The sequence below is a fragment of the Heterodontus francisci genome, chromosome 13 (genome assembly GCF_036365525.1).
Source record: "Heterodontus francisci isolate sHetFra1 chromosome 13, sHetFra1.hap1, whole genome shotgun sequence".
Lineage (NCBI taxonomy): Eukaryota > Metazoa > Chordata > Chondrichthyes > Heterodontiformes > Heterodontidae > Heterodontus > Heterodontus francisci.
In genome coordinates this window covers 72,620,303-72,628,674 of record NC_090383.1, presented here as the reverse complement: position 1 = coordinate 72,628,674, position 8,372 = coordinate 72,620,303, and the positions used below count along the sequence as shown (strand labels likewise).

The 8,372-nt window shown below is 43.7% G+C and overlaps 1 long non-coding RNA gene across 1 annotated transcript; it reads right to left on the bottom strand.

The window, feature by feature from the left end:
* Positions 1–1,133: 1,133 nt before the first annotated feature.
* Positions 1,134–8,168, bottom strand: LOC137376801 (uncharacterized). The gene is made up of 3 exons (XR_010976302.1): positions 7,972–8,168; positions 2,803–2,949; positions 1,134–2,562 (listed from the first exon to the last, which is right to left on the bottom strand). It is a non-coding gene; the product is annotated as an uncharacterized lncRNA (long non-coding RNA).
* Between the last annotated feature and the right edge of the window lie 204 nt (positions 8,169–8,372).

The following is an 8,372-nucleotide window of genomic DNA, read 5'->3' as shown; positions in this document are numbered from 1 at the left end:
CATACCACCACACCCCGCCATTCTCAACCCTATCCCCAGCTGGAACTTAAAGATCCAGTCAAAACAGATCAGAATTCCATTCAAAAGTGGGGCAGGCAGTTAAAATGGCCACAGACATAGTCCTTCTGATCCTGTTTCCTTCATATGGATTGCAATCTTAACTTACTCTTCACAGAATCATTACAACATAGAAGGAGGCTATTCAACGTGTTGTGTGTGTGCCAGCTCTCCAAACGAGCAATTTACCCAGTGTCACTCCCTCATGTTCTCCCCATAGCCCTGCACGTTCTTTTTCAGAAAATAATCTAATTCCCTCTTGAATGTCTCGATTGAACCCCCTCCCCTCCCCTCCACCATACTCTGTGGCATTGCATTCCAGATCCTAACCACTCACTGCGTGGAAAAGTTTTTCCTCATGTTGCCATGGCTTCTTATCTGTGTCTTCTTGTTTTCAATCCTTCCATCAGTGGGAACAGTTTTTTCCTATCCATTCTTAACAACTGAGTGGGATACTGGCCAGAAGGCAGTGGGGACCTGCTTTAAATATGAAGATTGGAGTCTGATGGCATCATTGGGGCCCACATTGACCAGAGGCCTGAGCAGGGAAGGCTGCATGACAGCCCTGCTGTGCCAAATTGGCAGCAAATAAATTCTGTAGAGGAGGCCCAGAAAAGAAAGTAATTTTTATTTTTTTTCCTTAATTTTAATTTTATTAAAATGTTATCAATTTAATTCTTTTAATTTTATTTCCTTGTGAGCCAGCAGAATCAGGCATGCTTCTCCAGCCTTGTGTCTTCCCTTCCCCTGACCACAATGTCCACATGCCTACCTCGCCTAAGTACTTACTTAATTGTCAAGAACGTGCCATCAGTTCAGTTTTAAATGAATATAGCAGTCATTTTTTGAATGATCTGCTCGGCAATTTCAATATAAATTAATCTGTCACTTCGCCTCTGTTTAAGATTTGAAGTCATGACTGACGTATGTCATTTGCTGCATACTGATTTACTGACAATCTCAAAGGCTGGGGCAGCTCTTTCAATCGCTATGAAGGTCGCAATAGCATTACATTTCCATGTAACAGGTTTCTTCTAAACCATTATTGGGGTAACTGCCATATAAAGCTGTGGTTCATATAACGTAATTGGTTGACATGGTGTTTGTGAGGAGAAATAGCTTTATCACTTGTTTATTGAAAAAGGGACACCATAGAAAAGGCACAGAACTTTTACCAGCTGGCAGACTGCCTTAAGATCCACAGGAAGAGGAGGAGGAAGATGATGTAAACGCCAGGGGATTGATGCCAAACTCTGTGATCAAAAAAGATTTCAATCCCCTTATTTATTCAATGGAATCCCACTTACTGGAGTTCCCAACAGCATGCTATACATTAGCTCTACTCGAGATAAACTGCCAGCTTTTTGCTCCCTTCTAGCATTTATTACCTCGTCAAAGCCGTACCCAAGAAACACTGGGGTGAAATTTAACTTCAGCAGGGTACAAAATGGGTTATAGAAGTAAATGGCAAGAAAAATCAGGTGGTGTGTATAATGGGCAGATGATCCCGACTGCCATTTTGTGCGCTGTCATTGTTGAATTTCACCCCCACTGCCCATACTACATTGAAGTTATAGGATCAATATTATTTAGTTCTATTTACATTCTAAATGTATTATAATCCCTACTGTTGTGCTTCTCTTTGGTGACTCCACAAGGTGTGCTTGTCTTGCCCCCACAACTTATGACTGTGTATAAGTGTTCCTTGAACAGGAGGAGCAACTGTAGCAGCATACTGTTGTTGGGCAGTGCAGTCTCATTGGGATCGTCCTGGCCTTGACTGGAGTGGAAGAATGTGTGGACATCCTGCAAAGGGGCTGGATTCTTTTCCTTCCCACCCTTGATGCTGGGCACCCCAGCTGTATGACTAGAGATTTGCAGGAAAGCTGTTCATAGGATGACTCTAAGGTGGGGAAAGCTTGCTTTCGGAATGATCACCCAATCTGTCATATCTAGCAATGTGCCAAGGTCTTCAAGGTCTCACTGATAATAATCACTGTATTCATGAGAGAATGGTGTTCTGTGTTTATTCTTCCACAGCTTTGAAGCTTCCCTGTAGACTATAGTGAAGGTGCAATGATACTCCACATTTCCATAAAGCTGTCATGTAGGACCACAGTGACGCCGGATGTGCACCATTACACTTACCCAGCAACTGCTGCTAGCTGCTTCTGGCAGACTCAAAGAACATTGCAAACAGATTTAGCTGTTGCATTGACTGCCATCTGGAGGCATGCCCAATAAGATAGCAATCCTTTGTCCATAAGGTTGACATATACCATCGACTCTCAACCAGGCTACATGTGTCATCTACCTCTCTTCCCATTTCCTCTTGCTCCTCCTCAATTATGATTTTAAAGTGGGCTTTGCTGAAATTTGTTCCTTAGATTCTCTGAGGTGCTAATAGCTGTGCTGATGCTGAGGACAAAGGGAGTGTTTGACACAAACAGTTCTGATGTGCCAGGGTCTATGTAGCCACTTGATTCTACCCGATCTTTGATAAAGCTATAAGAGAAAAGAAGCAAAGAATATTTACAATGCATTCCAAAGACAATGGACTGAAATTTACAGATGGGTTCTCTGGGGAAATACCAAGACAACCCACAGAACAAACAGTAATAGCTATTTATGCATTTACTTCAGGACTTCTACCAATCTTCTGGTGAAGTTATGGCAGGAGATTTAGAGAATCCTATGGAAATTAAAGGACAATATTTTCAGAGATATATAGAAGTAAACTTTCACCTTCACCATCTGGCAGAGGGCCTGGTCCATTATAGGGCTTGTTCGACATTCATTTCATTGGAACCTAATCAGACTGCAGACAGCTTTTCAAACCACTGAGGAGTGTTGGCCTGGAGTCTTCCTTGAGAGTTCTCCTCCACTGTCCAACTGCACAAGAAACACAACAGCTGCAGATGACACCCAAACTACTCTCGATGAAGGAGGAGAGAAACTCTAGCTTTAAACATTATTCTACACATTTACTATTACGATTGCTGTAATAATTTTAATCTTTGAAAGATAGTTGATGTTAACAATATCTAATCAATCTAGTCAACTGCAACCAATATGGTGGGTATATTGAGTGTAATTAGAGTTTAAGACAGACTATAACACACTAGTTATACAGCAAAAACATACGGCCATGATGAGTAGAGTACTGGTCCAGGTCAAACAGCATGGCTGACCTGCACAAACAGTTCTTTCATTCTTTCTTCTTCCACTTTTTTTCTAGGTGCCCCAAGTCTTTTTGATTTTTCGAACCACTGAGGAGTGTTGGACTGGATTCTTCCTTGAGAGTTCTTCTCCACTGCATAACTGCTCTGAGGTGTCCCAAAGTCTCTTACATTATACCCTTTTTTTAAGGGGTTGACACCTGGATGAATTATTGACAGGACTTTATGCTCCTATAAAGATTTACCTTATTTCAAAATACCCAATAAAACATGGTGTCCTTTGTCTAAACCATGGGGTAAAAACTCACCTTTAATGTTATCCATCTGACATTAACTTCTTGAGCCTTTGCTCATACCATCTGCCCTTGATCAATCTGGCCCTTACATCATCCTTTCCTTATCTCATCTTAAACTATTCTCCCTGATCAGTTGCATTCTCCCCAGAAACATTCTATCTCCGGCCATCAAACGAAGTCTCCAACATTTCATTATTTGTATCTGTCCTATCACCATTTATTTATGCCCACAGCTGCCTAAGGTTTGTTAATGAGCTGTTCATAATGGACATTCAGTCCAGCGGTCCTTGTTCCTTATCAGACTGTTGAACCATGGTGATTCACTAAAGTAGCTCTTATTCTATTCCTGCATACTAATTAACTTTTACATTCCAGTAGACATCCTAATTAAGCAAAGTTAAATGAAAAGCCTAGTACAGCTTTGTAGTATAGTTATCTACTTATGCATTTGCCTAGCTATGGTCCTTTGATCCAGCTGACTATGATCACCTAAGAATAATCATTCTGGGGAAACAAAACCCTTAGCTGTTACCAGTAAAACAAAGCTTACAGCATTAACCTATTACTTCACCTATTTCAAGCTGGTTATATATATTTTAACCATATTTCTAATTTCTAACATTGTGACAGTTTAAGTTTATTACAGCTGATTTTATTATCATTCATTCTTATATTTAAAGAGCGATGAGAGATTTTAAATAGTATTGCAATACTATTGTTGATGGGTACTTAAACTATTTGATCTAAATGGTTGCTAATTTCCATTTAGTATATGGGACCTGTTTTACTGTTCAGTCAGTTTAGGTTGAGATTGAAGGAATGATTAGATGGTTACTAAAGGTGCCAAGTAACTCTCATACACATAAATAAGATGGTTGGCAGGCTTCTCTTGGTCTTGATATGTCTGCTTAAGTTTAGCTTCTGGTCAATGACGACCCCCGAAGATATTTATGACCATGAGCTCAGAGATGCTGATGTGAATGCTACAGGTCACTTGCCATCCCAAACATGGTTAGTGTCTGTGTCCTGGTGGCTGCTTCATTATTGGAGGAGTATTTTTCATGCACCTGGACTGAAGTACATTTCTGCGCCCCTCCTGGATCTTATGACCTCCACCTTTGCTGCCATTTCTTTTTTTCTGCCCTGCAACTGATTCCCTACAACTCCTGGATTGTCATTCCTACAGAAATACCCCATCATCACATCCTCTGACACTGAAATCTTCAAATAACTTCTGGACTTCACTCACCTGCCACACCTGTCTCTGTACTTGGACAGCAGTTCATCGATGCTCCATGCCATCTCCACCTTACCTCAGCCAACTTTATCCCAACATGGGACTTCTGACTTTAACTCTGGACTCCCTCCTATTGTCTCCTCTCTATTCCCCATTTACCACCAGAATATATGTATCCTAATAATTTCTATATAAGCAGGCCTATGTAATTTAAGTTTTTCCTGTATTCATTCATGTACGTGTCTTGGCAGCTACTCTGAACCGGAGACCATCACTTCCAATTTAACATTTCTCACCCCTTTCTTTACTTCTTTTCCCCGTACCCCTCCTAGACTCCTCTCTCCTGTTGTCATGCCTCCTTTTATTTCTCCCCTCTTATATACTCTGCCTTCCCAAATCCCTATCCAAACCCTTCAACAATCCTCAACCTTCCTATTCTCCTGCAACCGCCCAGGCTTAACTCCCTCTTAGATTAGTCTACAGCTTCCATTTGTAACTCTTTTGGCATCCTCCAAAAGAACCCATCGAGGAACTCCTTATGAGTAGTAACCGCACTGCCTCATCCCACTCTTTCGCCGACCTCCCTACCCAACATACCCACTGAGGGTTAACCTTATACATCTCCTTCACATCCATCTCACCCCTCCAAGTACTGGCCCTGTGGAGTCTGCCACTGGATCAGCTATAACCACCCCTCTCTACATCTCCCTCGAGAATGTCTGTTCACTTGTGAACAAGCCCCATGTCATCTATGAGCTTATTGTGGATGATTGCACTGACATTATGACCTGAAGAAAAACCTGGCTGATGGCTGATGACACCTTCCCCCTAAATGAAACTTCACCACCTGGTTGTACCTTCCATCACTTACATGGCCCAGATCGTTCCGGCGGCAATGTGGATCTTATCATCACATCTTATCATCACAACTTGACCTGATCCTTACTCCTCTGGCACTTTCTCCTCGTCTGAGCATTTCAGTTTGTTCCACCCCTCTCACCTCGCATTTAAAATCTACATTATCTACCACCCACCAAAGTACCATAGAAATTTTCTCAGTGAGATATCTTCACTGTTTTCCTCCCTCAGCCTCTGCACTGAACAACTTCTCACCCTCAGAGATTTCAAGCTCCATCTCAATTCATCATTCTCTCTCTCCTCTGAGTTCACTGCCCTCCTATCCTTCTTTAATCTCTCCCCACAAATAAACTTCCCAAACCATATTCAGAGCCACCCCCTTGACCTTGCCTTCTCACATGGTCTCACTACTACCATCGTATCAATCAAAGATAAGGCCATCTCTTATCACTTCCTTGTATCAGTCTCCACACACATCACCCATCCCGTTCCCAACCCTACTTCCTTCAGTATTCACCCCTGGAAAAAACTCTGTCCCAATTCACTTACAACTGCATTTTCAAAACCCCAACAGTCTAGTCTTTGGCCCTTCATTCACCACAAATTTCTGCAGCTACCAATCTGCTCAACCATATCTTCTCCTCCACCTTTTATGTCTTTGTCCTCTTTAAAACCATTACTCTCTCTTACCCAGGTCATTCATTCTGGTATGACCCTCAAAGAAAGAGGTTAACTTTATTGTACCTAAACCAAACTAATTAAATAACAAACATTGCACCAACTTTCACTCACACACACACTCTGGAGGTTTGCACACACTCTCCGCCTTGCCCTTTCTCAGTGCTCCACTCTCGGCCTCACTCTTTCTCACTGCTCTGCTCCACTCTCAGCCTCACCCTTTCTCACTGTGTCACTCTCCACCTCGCCCTTTCTCTAATGCTCCACTCTCCGCCTCGCCCTTTCTCACTACTCCACTCTCAGCCTCACCCTTTCTCATGGCTCCGTTCTCGGTCTCGCCCTTTCTCACTGCTCCACTCTCAGCCTCGCCCTTTCTCATTCTTCCACTCTCCACCTCACCCTTTCTCACTGCTCCACTCTCAGCCTCTACTTTCTCACTCCTCCACGCTCCACCTCGCCATTTCTCACTGCACTGCTCTACTCTTGGTCTCACCCTTTCTCACTGCTCCACTCTCAGCCTCGCCCTTTCTCACTGCCCTGCTCCACTCTTGGTCTCGTCCTTTCTTACTGCTCCACTCTCGGCCTCACCCCTTCTCACTGCCCCATTCTCAGCTTTGCACTTGCTCACTGTTGCACTCTCAGCCTCGCCCTTTCTCACTCCTCCACTCTCTGCCTGCCCTTTCTCACTGCTCTGCTCCACTCTCAGTCTCACCCTTTCTCATTCTCCACTCTCAGCTTCACACTTTCTCACTGCTGCACTCTCAGTCTTGCTCTTTCTCATTCTCCACTCTCAGCCTCACCCTTTCTCACTGCTCCACTCTCAGCCTCACCCTTTCTCACTGCTCCACTCTCGGCCTCACCCTTTCTCACTGCTCCACTCTCAGCCTCGCCCTTTCTCACTTCTCCACTCTCGGCTTCGCCCTTTCTCACTTCTCCACTCTCGGCCTCGCCCTTTCTCACTTCTCCACTCTCCGCCTCGCCCTTTCTCACTGCTCTACTCTCAGCCTCGCCCTTTCTCACTTCTCCACTCTCGGCCTCGCCCTTTCTCTCTGCTCTACTCCCAGCCTTGCTCTTTCTCATTTTCCACTCTCAGCCTAGCCCTTTCTCACTGCTCCACTCCACTCTTGGCCTTCCAATCATGTTTCTGCCCGACAATACCAAAATGGATCTTACCAAAATAACATGACACCTTCAGTGACTGTGACAAAGGAAAACTTTGTCTCCTCATTCTTTTTGACCTGCTTGCAGCCCTAAAGCTGGTTGACTACACCATCCTTCTCCATCCCCTCTCCACTGTCCTCCAGCAGGGTGGGATTGTACTCGTCTAGTTCTATTCATATCTATCCAATCATAGCCAGAGAATCACCTTCACTGGCTTCTCTTCCCACTCCCACACCACTACCCCTGGTGTCCCCTTTTATTTCTCATCTACATTCTGCCATCGGCAACATCATCTGAAAATACAGTGCCAGTTTCCATATGTATGCTGGTGACTCCCAGCTCTACCTCATTATCATCTCTGTTGTTGTTGCGTTGTAAACGTAGCTGAACACTGTCAAATTAACAGCAAACAGCTCCACGCCTGACGTTATAATGAAGGGGAGATGAAGCAGCTGAATACAGCTAGGCTCAGAATAATTCCCTTAGTACATTTGGTGAAATTTACCTTTTTTCTCCTGCTATCTTTCAGTTTCTGCAGCCTCTGGTTACTGCATTTCTGCTACCTTCTACCACACCTGTAGCACTCACCACCTCTGAGGACTTGGCAATCAACCTCAGAGAGTGCCCCGTGTTCCTTTGACTTCTCCCAGTGGGGCTTCTGCACCTAGTCCACAGACTGCTTCCTTGTGTTCCATTTTTTAGCAATAGTTCTCAGTTACGAAGCTGCACGAGCTCCCAGTGCTATTTGTAGTTCATAGCTGACTGTCAGGACATTGATTCTGCCCTTTCATTGGATGGCTTGTATGCAGACATTAAACAGCATATTTTAATTCTATTCCAGGAAACTGTAAAATGGAATGTTAACTAATCTGCTTATTAGCTCACAAAAATGTATGCAGTGTTTAT